At 38.9% G+C, this 17,781-nt stretch overlaps 1 long non-coding RNA gene across 1 annotated transcript; it reads right to left on the bottom strand.

The window, feature by feature from the left end:
- Positions 1 to 3,902: 3,902 nt before the first annotated feature.
- Positions 3,903 to 10,970, bottom strand: LOC129658488 (uncharacterized). The gene is made up of 3 exons (XR_008717365.1): positions 10,839 to 10,970; positions 8,358 to 8,444; positions 3,903 to 4,034 (listed from the first exon to the last, which is right to left on the bottom strand). It is a non-coding gene; the product is annotated as an uncharacterized LOC129658488 (long non-coding RNA).
- Between the last annotated feature and the right edge of the window lie 6,811 nt (positions 10,971 to 17,781).

Raw genomic sequence — 17,781 nt, 5'->3', positions numbered from 1 at the left:
AAATATTGAATAGTTCTTCAATCTGAGAACATATTTTTTAGTTGAATTTGCAGTCTCTTCAGTCCTCAATCATTTGTTTTAACCTCTATTTCAATTTTAAAAAAACATTGGAAAGCCATGAAAGGGTGGTAAATAATGTGGGACGCCCATTAATATGGATGAGTAGCAATGAAGTTTGTACCTTGATCAGAGATATACAACCAGATGGGTCCTATTGATGGTATACTAATACCATAAGTACTATTTATTATATTTTCTTATTCTCATATTTTCTATGGTTGCTCCTGTTTCTGTTACAGAATAAGCTGAATCTAGGTAGAATGGTGTCAATTACTGTCAGCATACATTTGTAGCATCCCCACTCTACTTACACACACACACACACACACACACACACACACACACACCCCATCCCCCCACACACACACTCTCTCACACACACACCTCTGTTGACTTTAATTCTCTTGCCAGCTACGCACAGTCCTGTGTCCTTGGGGAAGTTAATTAGAGCTGCTTTCTCTCCTGCCTATTCACAACTTCTTTCTCTCAGTAAGAAACCTTACTCTCATCTTTTCAATGTATTTTCTTATTTGTTCAATCCTTGCATGCACATAGTTTCAGAATTACTAACCTAAGCCCTTTTAAGAAATAAATTTGCTATCTATAGTATTTGTATATAGTTCTTTTTGTCTTTAGACTCAAAGTATCTAAGTCAAAATCCTGATTTGCAAAGTTATTTAGGTTGATCCCTCTTTGCCCAGACCCTTCAGTCTAGTTATTAAGTCATTTGTAATGCAGTTAGGTCACGTTTTTTTTTGACTGTCCTTTTATAGTTTTATTTGGCAGTATGATTCATCATGACTTGAGTTTTGTTTTGAAGCCATAATTGAGGGTCAAGTGCTAAAACCAGCATGTGTTATTTTTGGAGATACACTGTCTAAGGAAGCAGTGAAACATCATATGTAAGCAGGGTTTACAAGGACAGCATAAAAAAAGAACTTCAAGTTACAGATTTAGTTGAAAGAAAGAAGTTATATTTAAGAATTAACAGATCTGCTGTTCAATATTTCCCATCTAAACATTGGTGCTTAAAAGGGTCTTCCACATAGGAATTTTTTTAATCTCTTGCATGGCTGCTAATCATGTACAGTTGCCAAAACATTAGTGAGAGATCACATCAGCGACGCTTGCTTGGGAAAGCCAGCAGGGTCTGCAGGTTCAGTGCAGCATAAACACTGCCCACACAGTCATGCTTTTTGTGCATGTTCTACTTGAACACGATGATGGAATAATGGCAATGCTTATTTATTTATCTTTGATTTTGACAAACAGAGAATGATGTAAAACAATAAATGATTACAAGGTCATCACCTGCAGTTTGAAGGTTTGAAGGGAAATGTATTGCACATATATTCAAATGATTTGGATATATTAGCAAAAAACATACTGGATGATTGCAGCTGGTGTCAAAATGCAAGCCAATGTAGTAATCCCTTCATAGATAAAGTCTTGCCTCCCCACCACAAAGCGAGCTGAGCTGAAATGCACATAGTGCTCTGGTAAAAGTTGTGAATGGCATAACATCTAGTGTCTTAAATTTTAGAGTATTCTTATCAGCATCTGATGATATAGAAACTAATTATGAATCAGTTATTATGAATGGAGAGGCATGATAGTTATCATTGGGAAAACTACAGAATGGACATCAGCATTCCTCATTCCTCTAAGATAAGAAACAAATGTAACCTTACATTGGTCAGCAGGACTTGTAGTATTGTGTGATTTTGGTTCCCCCACCCCCAGTTTATTTAGCCACCCTTCATGGCACGTAGGCTGTTAGTCCCATGACCAGGGATCAAACCTGCGCCCCCTGCATTATAACACAGAGTCTTAACTACTGGACTGGCAGGGAAGACCCATCTTTGACATTTTTAATCATCTGAATGTATCAATGCCAGGAAGGATTTACATAGACTTGTCAATGTAGATACAATCAAAGAACACAATTAAAACCCTTTAAGAACAGAATTTCTAGATATTATTTGATAACTAAACAATTTTAGATCAACTAAATGATGACCTTAATGCTGCATATCTATTGGAAATTCTCAATAGACACTTTACGAATTGGATGAAATGTTTTAAAAATTATTTTCCATCAAAAGAAGATCCACTGCAAGGAAACTATAGCTTTAAGAATAATTTATAAATTAAAAATTACAGATAAATTTAAATGATCTTTCAGTGACACAGAATCCATTTCTTTTGTTGAAAAATCATTCAAATTTAACTGTAATTTGCATGATAATGTCCTTGAACTAGCTACTAATGTTTTAAAAATAAATTTTGAAAATATCTTTGTTTACGTTTAAAGTATCCCATTCTTCATTTGGATAAAACCTAAAAGCAAAAGTCTTAGCCTGCAGAAATTGTTTAAATTTTATTTATTTTAATATTCTTATCAACATACTTCTGAAAGACTAGTTTCTATATCAAAATTTGTTAAGACAAACAATTTAGGGGATCATTACCTGTGTTAATAGTTGTCAATCCGTTAACAAATAAGAAGTAACTTCATTGGTCCATTAAAAATCTTTAAATATTGATATTTTAATGTTCATTATGACTTCATGTGTATGCATTAATATGGGAAATCAAATTTGTAATTTTTGTTTAGCTACTATTGAACAGTGATAGAGAGCTAGTGATTAGTTAGAAGCATATTTTCAGGAAATAAGATGTGTACTTTTTGTAATTCTTTTATTTCCCTATATCATATTTCATTAAACTATATTTACAAAAAAGTAAGTTTATTTTTGTCTAAAGAAGTCATAAAACTAGGGAATTAGTTTGTATGTATGTCCTTCACTTCAGTTCAGTTGCTTAGTCGCTTTGACTTTCTGCGACCCCATGAACTGCAGCACACCAGGCCTCCCTGTCCATCACCAACTCCCAGAGCTTGCTCAAACTCATGTCCATCTAGTCGGTGATGCCATCCAACCATCTCATCCTCTGTCGTCCCCTTTTCTTCCCACCTTCAATTTTTCCCAGCATCAGGGTTTTTCCAAATGAGTCAGTTCCTCACATCAGATGGCCAAAGTATTGGAGTTTCAGCTTCAGCATTAGTCCTTCCAATGCTATTCAGGGATGATTTCCTCGAGGATTGACTAGCTTGATCTCCTTGCAGTCCAAGGGACTCTCAAGAGTCTTCTCCAACACCACAGTTCAAAAGCATCCATTCTTCAGTGCTCAGCTTTCTTTCTAGTCCAACTCTCACATCCATACATGACTATTGGAAAACCCATAGCTTTGACAAGATGGACCTTTGTTGGAAAAATAATGTCTCTGCTTTTTAATATGCTGTCTAAGTTGGTCATAGCTTTCTTCCAAGGAGCAAGCATCTTTTAATTTCATGGCTGCAGTCACCATCTGCAGTGATTTTGGAGCCCAAGGAAATAAAGTCTCTCACTGTTTCCATTGTTTTCCAATCTATTTGCCATGAAGTGATGGGACCAGATGCCATGATCTTAGCTTTTTGAATGTTGATTTCTAATCCATCTTTTTCACTCTCCTCTTTCACATTCATGGGAGGGTATGGGGAGGGAGGAGGGAGGAGGGTTCAGGATGGGGAACACATGTATACCTGTGGCGGATTCATTTTGATATTTGGCAAATCTAATACAGTTATGTAAAGTTTAAAAATAAAATAAAATTAAAAAAAATAAACATATCAAGTAGACATTAACAAAAAAAAAATAATAAAATAAAATTAAATTAAATTAAAAAAAAAAAAAGAAGAAGTTCTTTTGTTCCTCTTCGCATTCTGCCATGAGGGTGGTGTCATCTGCATATCTGAGATTATTAATATTTCTCCCAGCAACCTTGATTCCAACTTGTGCTTCATCCAACCTGGCATTTCACATGATGTACTCTGCATATAAGTTAAATAAGCAAGGTGACAATATACAGCCTTGATGTATTCCTTCCACAATTTGGAAGCAGTCTGTTATTTCATGTCCAGTTCTATGTATGTCCTTAAGTTGTTAAAAAAAAAAAAAAAAAAGTTTGTCAAAATATTCTAGCAATTTATTTTTTATATAAATTTTTAAAAATTGAGGTATAATTCTCATATAACAGTATGTTAGTTTCAGATGTACAACATAATAATTCAATTTTTTAATATATTGTGAAATAATCACCACGGTAAATCTAGTTACCATCCATAACCACAGGTAACTATAATTTTTTTCCTTCTAATGAGAACTTCTAAGATTTACTCTCGTAACAAACTTGCAACATGTCACTTGCAGAAACATGCACAGTGATTCATTTTTATTGTATTTCATAAATTATCAGTCCAGTATAGACTGAATATAAAAACTAGACAAACAAAATTGAAAACAACAGCAAAAATAAAAGAAGAGAAAAGAAAGGAAAAGAAAAGAAAAGGATAACCTGTCCTCCATCAAAGATAGTTTGAGACTACAAGGAAGGTGTTTAATTTTGGAGTGAGCATCAGGTTTCATCTCTCCACTTTCCCCAGAGAAGGTGAAGGGTGTGGCCGTCCACCAGGACATCTGTGCACTGGCAGAGGTCCTCAGTCCACTAGAGTCACTGACTGTCCCTGGGCCCTGTGGAGCTTCCACCCCTCTGGGCTCTGTGTCTGTCAGTGTGGAGGGTTTTAGTTTCTGTCTGCTGAACTGGTACTTGGAGCTTATCAAGGACAGGATTTGTTCTGGAAATGGAGAGGGTGGAAATGAGTTACTTAGTGCAGCAAAATAGAACAGAGAATTTATTATCAGAATCGAGAGTCAGGTTAAATCCCTGCCTTAAAAAAAAAATAATTAGCTTGGTTGAAAATGAATTGATTAAAGGAGTCTTATACTCTCTTGTTTCATAATCTTGGTTTCATCTTCCAAATGGTAACACCAGAGTGAGGGATGTAGAGAAGTTACATAACAAATAACTTAGACAGAAGACACTAGACCTTAAACCTGTTTTCCTCCTGTGCCCAGTTCACCAGTTAAATCTGTCATTTGACATTGCTAAATTGTTTCCATGTTAATGACAGTGATAAGCAGATCACGTCATACCTAATATGTAAAGTTAAGTTAGTTAAAAACCACAGAATGCACATATCTCTAAATTATTATCTGCTTCTGGTGAGGGATCTATACTTCATTTTAATTTCTGTCTTCAAAAACGCTTTTAAGCTTGGTGGTGATTCATTTTATTGTACCTTTTATATACTTCCAGAATTGTTTCTTTCATCTATTATTTGAATGGTGATTGATGGAGAAATCATTCATGATAATATGCTCCAGAAGGAAAATATACCCACCCAGCTATTGTTTCAGCTCCTTAAATCATATTTTTACTTTGTCTGATAAAAAGGCTCATTTACCTTGGAAATAGCAAATGTGTCTGCTACAAAGTGGGTTTCCTGATGTCAAATAAGATAAATATCAGGCCAAGGAACAGAAGTACAGCTTTCTTTTTTGTTTTTGTTTTTAGTTGCTAGGTAGTGCCCAACTCTTTCAGGATCCCGTGGACTGTAGCTGCTAAGCTCCTCTGTCCATGGGATTTCTCAGGCAAGAATACTGGAGTGGGTTGCCATTTCCTTCTCCAGGGGATCTTCTTAACCCAGGGATCAAACCCAGGTATCTTGCATTGGCAGGCAGATTCTTTACCACTGAGCCACCTGGCAAGCCCATAGCTTTCTTATATATTAATAACTAAATACAGAGATTTGAAGTATTAAAAATGGCATTCCTCCAGGAAGAAGGGGGGTTGTCATTTACTCATCAAATATTTATTGAAAACCTATATATATCAGAAACTGATCTTAGAGCTGGAGCTACAATATAAACAAACAGAAATTCCCACCCTTGGCTCACATTGATCCTAAATGACTGTGTCTTTGCCAGAAAGAACTGAGTGGCCATTTCTACTGTCTGACTTCAATCATTGTAAACTTACCACAAAGTAGAATGAGTATCATACATTCCCTTGAATTCAACACCATCTGGAAATGTCACTGTGTGAACTTGAGCATCAGATATGAGTCAGGTGATTTACGTACATCCCTTCTCAGCCTCATAAATAAATACTCCAGGTAGGAGCTACTGTTTCCCTATGATACATCCTTACAGCTCACAATGCATAAAATGATTTCATCCAATCAAATGCCACAGCAGATCTGAGTTTTCCCCTGGTTGTTGGAAGGATTTTGGAAAAGTCTGTCAGGGAAATAGTACTGTTTAAAGCCTGTGGCTGGAATAAGTGTTGTTCTTTTGTACCCGTGCTTCTAGAAGATTTAAGGGCTTCTGGGACTCTTACGTAAATTGGCAGTTTCAGATCCTCTGAGAAATCATCTGATGCAGTTCCCTGTCTGTAGCACATTCTCTCCTAGTTAGAGTGAGAGTATGTCTGACACCAGAGGGTATTTTGACAGAAATCTTGTTTCTGATGTTTATTTGTTAAGTTTCACTCTAGGTCTTTTCTTTAAGGATACAGATGCCTGTTGTTTTTCATGACTTACTGAATAAATAGAACACAAGAGGAGGTTTGATTTCTTAAATAAGGAAAGCATTTAAGTTTATGCACTTAAACATATTTTATGTTAAGAAGTCTTTCAATTTAATTTCTCTTTTTTTGCTATAGTTTAAATATATAAGATTACCTTAAACGTTGAATTGACTAAATCAATGAAATTCATGCATTTTGGTACTAAAAAAATGAATTCCAAATGTAGATTTCCAAATTCTGTTTATTCTAAAGATTGTAAAATTAAGAAAGTAGAAGCCAAGGGTTTTGTTTTAGTTCTCTTATCATCTACTTGTGAGACCTTTGTCAAAACATTTATCATCCTGAGAAAATTAATTTTCCAAAATGTCATTACATTGAAGGACCATAAAATAACTAATGGTGGCCATCAATTATTGTAATAGAAAGCTTTACTAAAAATAACCGTAAAAATACCAATGTCTTAGTATCGTAATGATTTCATAATCAGCCACTGAACAAAGTATTTTTCATTAATATAGGAAAAATCTTATACATTAATATATTGCATTCAATGTGTGATTGAATTGATAGGAATAGCAACGCTGATCCCCATCACAATACAGAGAAACAGTAGATAAAGGAGAATGGAAAAAGATGGTGTAAAATGCATCTTTTTGTCCTTGTAGTGGAGCTGGAAGTGTATGGAAAGCAATGAAATAATTATGGTAAATGAAGAATTGTTTAACAGATTGCTTGTGTGAGGATACATAGAGTTCTGGCCTACAACCTGGGGTGAATTGGTAAGGGCAGCTGTGGTATTCTTATCATCCACTGATGTTAACACATGATTCTGAAGGAAACCAGTATTAGAAGAAAGCTGCTTCAAGATTTATTCAGTGTGGCCACCGAATATGCAGCCTCCTTAATTTTTTCAAAGCGTTGCCCTTTAAACTATTCAGGAACATTCTAAAGAAAGCACAGCCAAAGCTGCCTCTGTCCTACCTCGAGTCCTTGCCAACCTTATAAATAAAAATTATGTGTGAAGAACAGCTGTGTGTGTGTGCATGTATGTGTGGAATATAAGCACCTATATATGAACATGCTTTGTGAGTATAGCATGTATAATCAATCAGAAATTGAAGATTGCTGAGATTAATTTTGTTTCTTGAATTTTCATGTTATTAAAGATTCTTAGTCGCTTGTTAGACAATTTGTGTGATAGATTATAAGGAATTAATTGTGATGGGAAAGACAAAAAGAAAGGGGACTTTTCTTGGGCAGTCGGCATCTCTCTTGTTCCATGTACTTTGCAAAGTCCTTTGTAATCAGTTTTTAGTATAAATTCATATTATAGTTATTAATATTCAAATATTATGGATGAGAAAACTAAGCACAGAGAGGTTAAATAACTTACATATAATGACCCACAAGTGACTACTGTTTCAAAGTTCAAAATATTTTTTATAAAAGCCTCAAGTTTGTATCATGTATCCTCATTTAGTCTCAATATATCATGGAGCCTCAAAGCAGTTGCTATCTCTTTGTGGCAATATCTGCTACCAAATCAATCAGGTCCCGATACTCACTGCTCACAAAATCAATTACATACTCATGAATGGTAGGGAAAGAAAAGTGCTTTTAATCTGAATGCCAGCAATCTGGGGAGATGGGGGACCCAAGTTCCCTTAAAACCACCTCCCAAGACTCTGCTATGAATGTTTTTAAAAGGAAGCAGAGAAAGAGTGTCAGTTAATCACTGAGACAGGCGATCAGAGGCATCACCATCCCCTGTGTGCAGACTTGTGAGCTCCTCGTGCCCTTTCTCTAGATGTCACACGGTCAGGGCTTACATTTTGTTTGGAGGTTACTGAAGGGGAAGCTAGGGAAGAGATCTGGTCCTCTGCTAATTATTGATTCTTCATTATTACTTCTTTAACCTATGGAAAGAAGAGACAAGTTAGGAAAGGTATTGTGCAATTAAAAAATTTGAAAAATATGATTGAATCAGAGATGAGTGGAACATGGGGGTGCTTGGTTTAAAGTTAGTTACAATATAACTTTGTAAAAGTGACAGGAAAAGGAGCTCCCTCCTGAGGACAGTTTCCCATAAAGAGTTGCTTACATGTCCTCCATAATTTAGTTGTGATTTAACTATTGATATCCACTAAGGTAATTGCTATATAACCACGTATATCATTTAGGACTGAGCCCACCTGCAAAAACAAAACAGACATCGAAGCAAAACAAAACAAGTGTCTGACTAATGAAGGCTAAATACAAAGATGAATCATCGCCTGCTGCCAAAGTCACCGCGTTAGGAATGAGTTTTGGCAAGTGAAGACAGAGGACCAGTGAAGTCATCAAGGTCCTAGGCGTTTCCTGTCTCCCTGTTCTGCCAAGATATTTCCTCCTCTTGCACCCAAGAGGACTGCCGAATGCCTTCAGGCATGTGTTTCTGCTCCAGACGTGAGAAAACAGAAAGGGAAAGCAGGGTAATAACTGTCCATGCCATCTGAGGCTGTGTCTATAATTGATAAAAACTGATATTACACGACCTCAGCTAGTGGAAAGAGCCTGTGAATATATTTAATAGAGCACACTGATATCCTAAAGCAAAGAATTTCATTTTCATGGGAAAAGAAGAAAGGATTTAAGTGGAAATGAATAATGTCTATCTCACAGAAAAATTCAACTCTAATGGATATCTACAGCCAAAGACACTATTGTTTCCATCCTGTCCCCCCAAATATCGTAGACTTTTGGATACTGATTTGAGAGAACTTTAACTATTGATACAACGGAAGCTAATCACTTGCCCTAAATCACATGCAAGTTGAGGAATGCTGATATAAACACCTAAGGGCTATATTTTAGCTTCCCATTCATTCCTTTAAGTAGCTTTTATCTTATTAATTCTTAAACACTAGCGCTTCAAATGGTCAGTCTTTCCATCTTTCCATTTGTGAACATATTTCAGTGTTCCAAGGTTTGGCCAAGAATATCACCTGCCATTTCAGTAAAGAAAGGATGCTGCAGACATAAAGGCATCAGCTTTGGCGGCCACTCCGAGCAGGCACCCTGAGTGGAATTCAGGATGGAGAAGAACAGGAGACTGGTTCTGTGAGTTAAGATGCAATTCTAAGGGATAATTTCAGTGAGCTCAGACTCTTGCATCTTCCCATATAGAGAAAAGCACTGACATCTTTAGCTTGAGATGTCCGTTTTTGTGATTAACAGTCATCTTTTGATGTTTGACTATGTATTTTTCCAAGCAAAACTCCTATATGTCCTGACTCCTCCCTTACCTCTGAAACAGGCCCTCAGAATCATCCGAGAAGCTGTATCTCTAGCCATAGTCCTCAGTAGTTTTGCCAAAAGAAAACCATAATTCTCAACTTTGAGGTTGTGGGGTTTTTTTTTTTTTTTTTTTCAGTTAACAAAGGGAGCCCATACATCTAACGTGTTATGTCATAAACAATCAGAACTTGGGAGGTTAAACAAGCAAAAGTCAACGTTGTGGGCTTTCTGGGTGGCTCAGCAGTAAAGTATCCACCTGCAAAGTCAGACATGGTTGAGCACAGCACACAGTCAGTGTTGTGGCTTTTCCTTTTTAGAAGTCCACTCAACCTCACCCCACATCCTTTTCCCTGGATGTAATGCCTTCTCCAATTCTCAGCTACTTGATTAACAAGTTTTCTACAGACAAACAAGATGACTGATATGAAAGATAAGCTCAAAATTCAGAGTAGAAAGACTTGGATAAGAGATCTGTTATCTTCTTCAGGGGTGAAAGCTGCATCTTGCTGTGCATTTACAGCAATTAAGAGCTAATGCACCAACATAGCCAACCATAGGAGCTTTCAAACAAGATCATGTAGGTGGATGGTATCTGGCCAATTTGTATGTATCAGAACTATCAGCTGGACTGTGCACATTTAATCAAACCTATTATCCAGGATTTAAATCCCATGTTTTGTATCTTACCTACTTCACTCAAAAACAAATGAGTTAAGCTTTAATGTTAGCAGTCATTGGCAGATAATTCTTCCTTCTAGACTTTGAGATAACAAAATCCTACCTTTGTGCTTTTGTCTTATTTTTATCCACCATCCATACATATAAATATTTCAAGATCTTTATATTGTGAAATGTAAAGAAAAAAAAAATTTCTCTGGCCTTTGGCCTCCTCCCTCCAAAGACTTTGTATATCTTCATCATATATTCAGCAAATCTACACCATCAGCAGAAATACCCACTCAACCATAGCAGTGTAGCAGTGTTAGTTGCTCAGCCATCCCCGACTCTTTGCGACCCCATGAACTGTAGCTCACCAGGCTCCTTTGTCCATTGGATTCTCCAGGCAAGAATACTGGAGTGGATTTCCATTCCATTCTCCAGAGGATCTTCCTGACCCAGGGATTGAACCCAGGTCTCCTGCATTGTAGGCAGATTCTTTACTATCTGAACTACAGGGAAAATCTGTAGCACCAATCTCCCAGCATCAATAAGACAACTCCTTCTTGATAAGATAACATTCCTTCTTGATAAGGGGTCACATGAAAGCATTTAGATCTGGGTTGTATAATACATCATTTGCTGTCAAGCCCTCTGTCTCTGCCTACAATCCACTCCAGTATTCTTACCTGCAGAGTCCCATGGAGAGAGGATCTTGGTGGGCTACAGTTTGTGGGGTCACAGCCAGTCAGACATGACTGAGCAACTAATACTGCTGCTGCTGCTACTGCCTCTGTCTCAGATCTTCCCTGTAGCTCAGATGGTCTCAAAACAATTTTTTTTTCATATAACCGTGCCTTGACTTCTAATGGGTTGAACAGTTCTCAGAGCTTTCTGAGATGCTCTACCTGGGTTAGAATCCTTACATTTAGCTGGAATAAGATTTTCCATTTCTTTCTTAGATGAACTGATGAATTTTTCATGAATAATATGAATACTTAGAACATTCATACTATATTTAAATAGCAAATCCTTCAGTAGGTGAAAGAACCAGCCTGCAAGGTCTACTGCTGTTTTCCCCCATAGTATTGAGAGACAAGTGAATGAATTCAGACATTGAGTAAGAGCATGTCTCTTCTCTCCAAGTTTGGATATGGCTTTAATATCTAGTCCTCAAAGAACTGAGCTATCAGCTCAGTTGGTAAAGAATTTGCCTGCAATGCAGGGAGACCCTGGTTCTATTCCTGGGTTGGGAATATCCGCTGGAGGAGGGATAGGCTACCCACTCCAATATTCTTGGACTTCCCTTGTGGCTCAGCTGGTAAAGAATCCGTCTGTAAGGCAAGAGACCTGGGTTCAAACCCTGGGTTGGGAAGATTCCCTGGAGAAGGGGAAAGGCTACCCACTCCAGTATTCTGGCCTGGAGAATTCTATGGTCCATGGGGTCATGGAGAGTCAGACACGACTGAGTGACTTTCACTTTCATTTTTCCTTAAAGAACTCTGGAGCAAGCACTAGTTAAGTTGGTACTGATTTGAAAATTGGTCTTCCTTATGTTCTACTCAGATAACACAGAATTTGCAAGTGTAACTGGGGACAGGACATTTCACCATCTTCCAAGTCATCACACATATAATAATTTCCTTGTGCCATATAGTTTTTTCATACAAAAATATTCTCTTAATTGGAAGCAAGTCTGTCCACTGTGTGTGCAATTCTATATTTTCTCTTCAATTTCATCCCAATCTATTAATGACTGATCCAAAGGTGACCTTTCATGTCTGTGCTGTTTTACCATGAGAAGAAAGTAGTATACCCCCTTGGATCCTGATTTATGTCTTTCTTGTTTATTAACAAGTGATGTTTTGCTTTCATCTACATCATATGTGGCTAAAAAATTTAAGTCCTCTTTCCAGATTTGTCTTTATCTTTCAAATCTTGATGTTTTTTGTGTCTTGCTTTAACTGATCACAGCTAACTGTGTTATTCTTCAATGGGATCCAGAACAGTCCACAAACCCACCCACCTCCAAGCCTGAAGAACTCCACATCCCCTCCACGGTGCCTTACAGGACACTGCCAAAGTCTGCCTTGAGGGGGCAGCTGGGAGATATAACTAAGAGGGCTCTGAGACTAGACTGCATATTTGCCTATTTCCTGACCCACCAAGGCACCATCTTAGGCTATCTAGGGACAAATATATGACTTGATCTGAATATATACATATATGTTGCTTTATTCTGCATATGAGGGCTTCCCTGGTGGAGAAGAACCCAGTAAAGAACCTGCTTGCCAATGAAGTAAACACAAGAGACTGTGAGTTTAATCTTTGGGTCAGGAGAAGGAAATGGCAACCTGCTCCAGTATTCTTGCCTGAAAATTCCATGGACAGAGAAGCCTGGCAGGCTATAGTCCATGGGGTGGCAAAGAGTCAGTCATGACTGAGCATGCATGCATGCACGCACACACACACACACATTCTGCTTATAAAGCTAATGTAGAAGTGCATTTTGCAAGCTTGGTGCTAACACTTGTTCTTCTTTTCATGGGCCAGCAGACCAATCTTTGTTTTTTAGGAAAGAGAACAAAGAACGAGGCCAAATGATGCCAGGCTTGGGAAGAACCAGAGATTGTAGAGAATTTTTTAATTGCAAGAAGAAAATTATCTGATTTAGACACAGAAAGATCTGTTATCACCACATGCAAACTCTCCCAGGCAGTGAAATGTGTCTGTAGCAGGAAAGATTTCCTGATTTTATCGTGTTTTCACAATTAAAGACTGTTACAGCTGAGTGCACAGCATGTGGCCAGGAACCAGATAAAAGTACATCATCAAGAGCTCTGGGTAGATTGGGTACTTGCATGTTTGAATAATTTATAAATTTTTGAGGGGGCTACTTAGGAACAGATACTTTACTTCTGGCTGCATTTTCTAATGTCTTGCTCTGAACTGAGATTGCTTTCTGTCTCTATAAGGTTTAGCAGATTGATCAGAAGTCACGCTGTGGCTTCCAGATGCAATGTTTTCAGTGGTACCTGTGCGAGGGGAGGCCTGTTTACGCCAGACTCACCGACGGAGAGCTGCAGAACTTGTGGGTGTCTGTATTGCCTTAACAAGCTTGTTTAACTTTACAAAGTAGTTTAATAAGGCAAAATTCATTTGTTTTCCCTTCTGCAATTGAGTCTTTGAAATAAACTTGGAAGTAGCATCCTCAAACTTCCTTTGTTATGTTAAAAGCTTCATTTCAATTCCGCTGTATTAAAAAGACCTAAAAACAACCTGTTTTCTTCTCTTTTGCTGTGTGTGTAGTAGGTGGTTCTGCACAGCAGAATTGGTGGTTGACAGTTAACTATTTTAGAAATTCTGGCTACTGAGATTTTCCTCGTGGCCCCAGTGGTTAAGAATCTGCCTGCCAATGCGAGGGACACAGGTTTATCCCTGGTCCAAAAAGACTGCATATGCCTCAGAGCCGCTAAGCCTGTGCACTACAAATACCAAAGCCCACGTGGCCTAGAGCCCATGCTAGGCCTGTGCATCTAAACTAGAGAGTAGCTCCCACTCACTGCTGGCAGAGAAAGCCCAGGATCAGCAGCTGAAGAGCCTGTGTTATGCTGGGAAGACCCAGGACCATCAAAAAAGGAAGAAAGAAAGAAAGAGAAATTCTGGCTACCAAAACCAAACTCTCCCGGTAGATGGGTAGAGCCCCCATGTCCTGGCCACGTGACTATGGCTGGAGCTACCATGCAAAGTGGTCAGCCTTCCCCACCAGCAGCTTCTGCTCCTAGCATTCTAGTCGGGTCCCTGTCATGTCCAGTTATTGATGTAAGAGAGAGCAGAAAGCCTCTCTTGCTCTCATTTTCACTTGTTTGTTTTGGTGCTTTGTTTTGTCCTAATTAGAAACCCAGGAAGTCACAGTCAGTTCTCTGCAGGTGGCAAGCCTGGGCAGCTCTGGCAATGCCCCCCGGAACTCCTGCACATGGAGCAGGTGGGACTGGGGCAGGCAGAGTCCAGGTGAAGAGGAGCAGGTGAGGCACCCTTCTAGAATAAAATGCAGAAATAACACAAAATATAAACAGAACAAAACTCTGGAGTTTTCCTCTGCCTAGTATTATGCCCCGTTTACAGAAGTAAAAATATCTAGAAGACAAAAACAAGCAGAGAGAAAAATAAGAGAAAAGCAACAGCAGAGAACCGCAGGAAGGAAGGATGGGGCTGGGCAGGCGTAAGGTTGCTCGGCAGCTTCCGCCCACAAGCCGGGAGGTGCTTCCAGTCAGGCCTCTCCGGGGACGGTGGTCCTTCTGGGGGACAGGCGTGGCATGGGGCAGCCGAACGGCCCTACAGATGTCAGGCGTCAGATGGGGGAATGCCCCTTCCTCACTTGCCCCTCTCCCCCTTCTTTACACTGGACTGGGTCCTTCGTGTCCTAGGAACCAGCCCTCCAAGCGCGCTGAACAGGAGGCAGCACTTGGGGAAACAAACGAGGCTCCGGGGACACCATAGGGTCTTTACCTGAAGGATGGACACAGTTCTGAGATACTCATCAGCCTGTGGCAGGTTTTGACAAACAGTTTGAGACCCCTCCTCTCAGGGCTTCTGCTTGAGCTGGAGGGGATCTGAGGAGCCCAGGATTCCCCGGGGGAAAGCTTGGCAGGCTTTTTCTCTGTAGTGTCGATTGTAATTTTAATGCACAGGTTTGTATTTTTACACCCTTGGCTGATGAATCCTGTGGATAAAATCCCAGCACATCTCTTTTAAGATATCTATTTTCCCTGGCCTACGTTTGCTTTTTTTTTTTTTCCTTTATGGATTCTGTCGAAGAGTTCTCTTAAAATTAACTCTGAGAGGAAAAAAAAGTTGTAAAGCCGTTATCTAAATGTGTTATAGATCCAATTGCAATTTCTATTGAGGTAGACGGAGTGAAGCAAAAAGGTAATTAACTGCAGCATAATTGAGGTGTTGTAACAAAGAGGAATTTGTGAAACCGTGGAAAATTGATTTTTATTGACTGCACCTATCCATGAGTTCCTGAGCTCCATTTCCCTCAGAAAAGTCTGCATAGTGTTTAGCATCTTTGTTGTAATTCATTGCTTCTTGGGGATGTATTCCATTCATGCAGTCTCCTTCTGGGCTCTTGGGATGTTTAAGATAGTTGTCATGATGGAGAGTGGGGGTGAGGTTTGATGAGGGATACAGTAGGGAGGAGGATCTGCAGCACAGAAGAAGCATCAGTTCAGTTCAGTTCAGTTCAGTTGGTCAGTCGTATCCGACTCTTTGCAACCCCCTGAATCGCAGCACGCCAGGCCTCCCTGTCCATCACCAACTCCCGAAGTTTACCCAGAGCATAGGGAATGTTTAAAAACTCTTTGCCTAGTGGGGACATTCATCTGTTTGGGGTAGCAGTGTAAGGGCTTGACTTGTATCCCCAGCTGTCCCCACTTTACCTTCTTGTGAGTGGATGGATTGGGGGGCCCAGTGGGCTTCCTGTTCTATTCCAGTTCTTAACTATTTACAGGATGGTGTAAACAACTTTGTCCCACTTGTGCCCCTAAATGTCAAACATGAGGAAGCAATCACCACTACAGGACGCCTGCTTCTTAACTCAGAGCTCCGTTCCCAGCAGTCGGACCTGGAGCCCCAGTGGATAGTGACAACATGCCTGCCACGGCGCCCAGGTCCACCAGGTCTGCACATGCACGATTCATTTCACCCTCATGTTAGAGGGTGAATATAGATCCCAGATCTCAGGGAAGTTAGTCATCAGCTCCGATTTGTTAATTCAGCTAATAAACAACTGTTGACTCTTTATGGCCTTGGAGTTATGTTCAGTGATGGGGATAAAGTGATGGGAAAGAAGTTAAGCTTCTTTTCCTGCATGCAAACCCCCCCAAAAAATGAATGGCACTCTGATTCCAGGAGAGATATCTCATTGCATCATAGCTTAATATATAAGTAGGCAATTTATTCTTTTTTTTATTCATCAAGACTTTAATAATTTAATGGTCTGTTATTTTAGCAGGTGGTGTATTGCCTAATTACCTACTGTTCTGCTTAATTTTTCCAAACTGGTGTCTCTCAAGGAATACTTGATGACTGACTCTGATTGAATGTAGTGGTCCTGATATTTCCTTTAGAGCTACATTTTAGTTTCCACCTTTCCCTCTGCCCAGAGAGGCTGAGCTGAAGTGTTTCATTTTCTACCTCAGGCAGTGGGAATCCTGACATAGGATCAGAAGGAAAGAGAAAAGTGAATCCAGATTGTTATTTCTTTAGCTTCCTCCTCATGGGCTGGCCTCAGGTTCTGGTAATCATTCCGTTTATCTCTCCTTTGATGGCTATGTGAAATTCAAATTAACTTGACTATTAACTTATAGACAGAAAACAATTCTAGGTGGATTGTAAAGCCAAAAGTGAAAAACCAAAAGGCTTTCCAAGATAAAATAGACAAATAACCTCATGAACTTTGGAAAGACAATGATTCCTTTAGGAGGATACAAAAGTATAACCCCAAAAGAAAGAGATTGGAGACTATTACCACATTAAAAATACTCCTTCTTTGAGAGTAGACACAGATAAGAGAGAGAAAAATCAAGTTGTAGTCAGGTAAAAGATGTTTGCAATATATACAGCAGAGGACTGGGATCCAGGATACATAAATAATCTATAATCATAGGAACAACAAAGAAAACCACAAAGGGCAGTGGAAAACTATTCAGGAGGAGTGATGCTTTGTAAATAACTCATCCATATAAACAAGAAAAATTATTTTTAAAGGGTCTGATCTATGTCTTTAGTAATAAAGCAAATTAAAATTAAGTTTACAAAACAATGACACTATGCACTTACAAAGATGATTAAGAAAATACATGACAATACTAAATGTTTGGTAAGTATGTAGATCAGTGAGAATCCAAAGTCCTGTTGGTAGAAACATAACTTTGTACAATAATTTTGTACACAATCAATCATCATTTACTAACCTTGAATGTACATATAACCTGTGACCCAGGAATTTCAATCCTAAGTGTTTTCAAAGCAGAATATATGAACATGTACACCAGGGAAAATAAATACTCTTCATAGGAGCATTATTTTTAGTAACCTCCACAAACTTGAAAACAACTCAAATGTACTCCACCAGTAGATTGAATGTACAGAATGGCATATTCATTAGCAGGATGTTTCAGAGCAATGGAAACCAATGAACTGGAGACCCATACAACTTAGAAGAATCTCACAGTTTTGAAGGGAGATACAAAACAGTGCGTGCAGAGCTGCTCCACTTATATGAACTTCAAAGCAGGCCAAGCTGTTGGATACCAG

Source organism: Bubalus kerabau, chromosome 8, assembly GCF_029407905.1.
Source record: "Bubalus kerabau isolate K-KA32 ecotype Philippines breed swamp buffalo chromosome 8, PCC_UOA_SB_1v2, whole genome shotgun sequence".
In the NCBI taxonomy this organism is placed as follows: Eukaryota; Metazoa; Chordata; class Mammalia; order Artiodactyla; family Bovidae; genus Bubalus; species Bubalus kerabau.
Note: the sequence above shows the minus strand (reverse complement) of the source record. Positions and strands in the feature narration are given on the sequence as shown.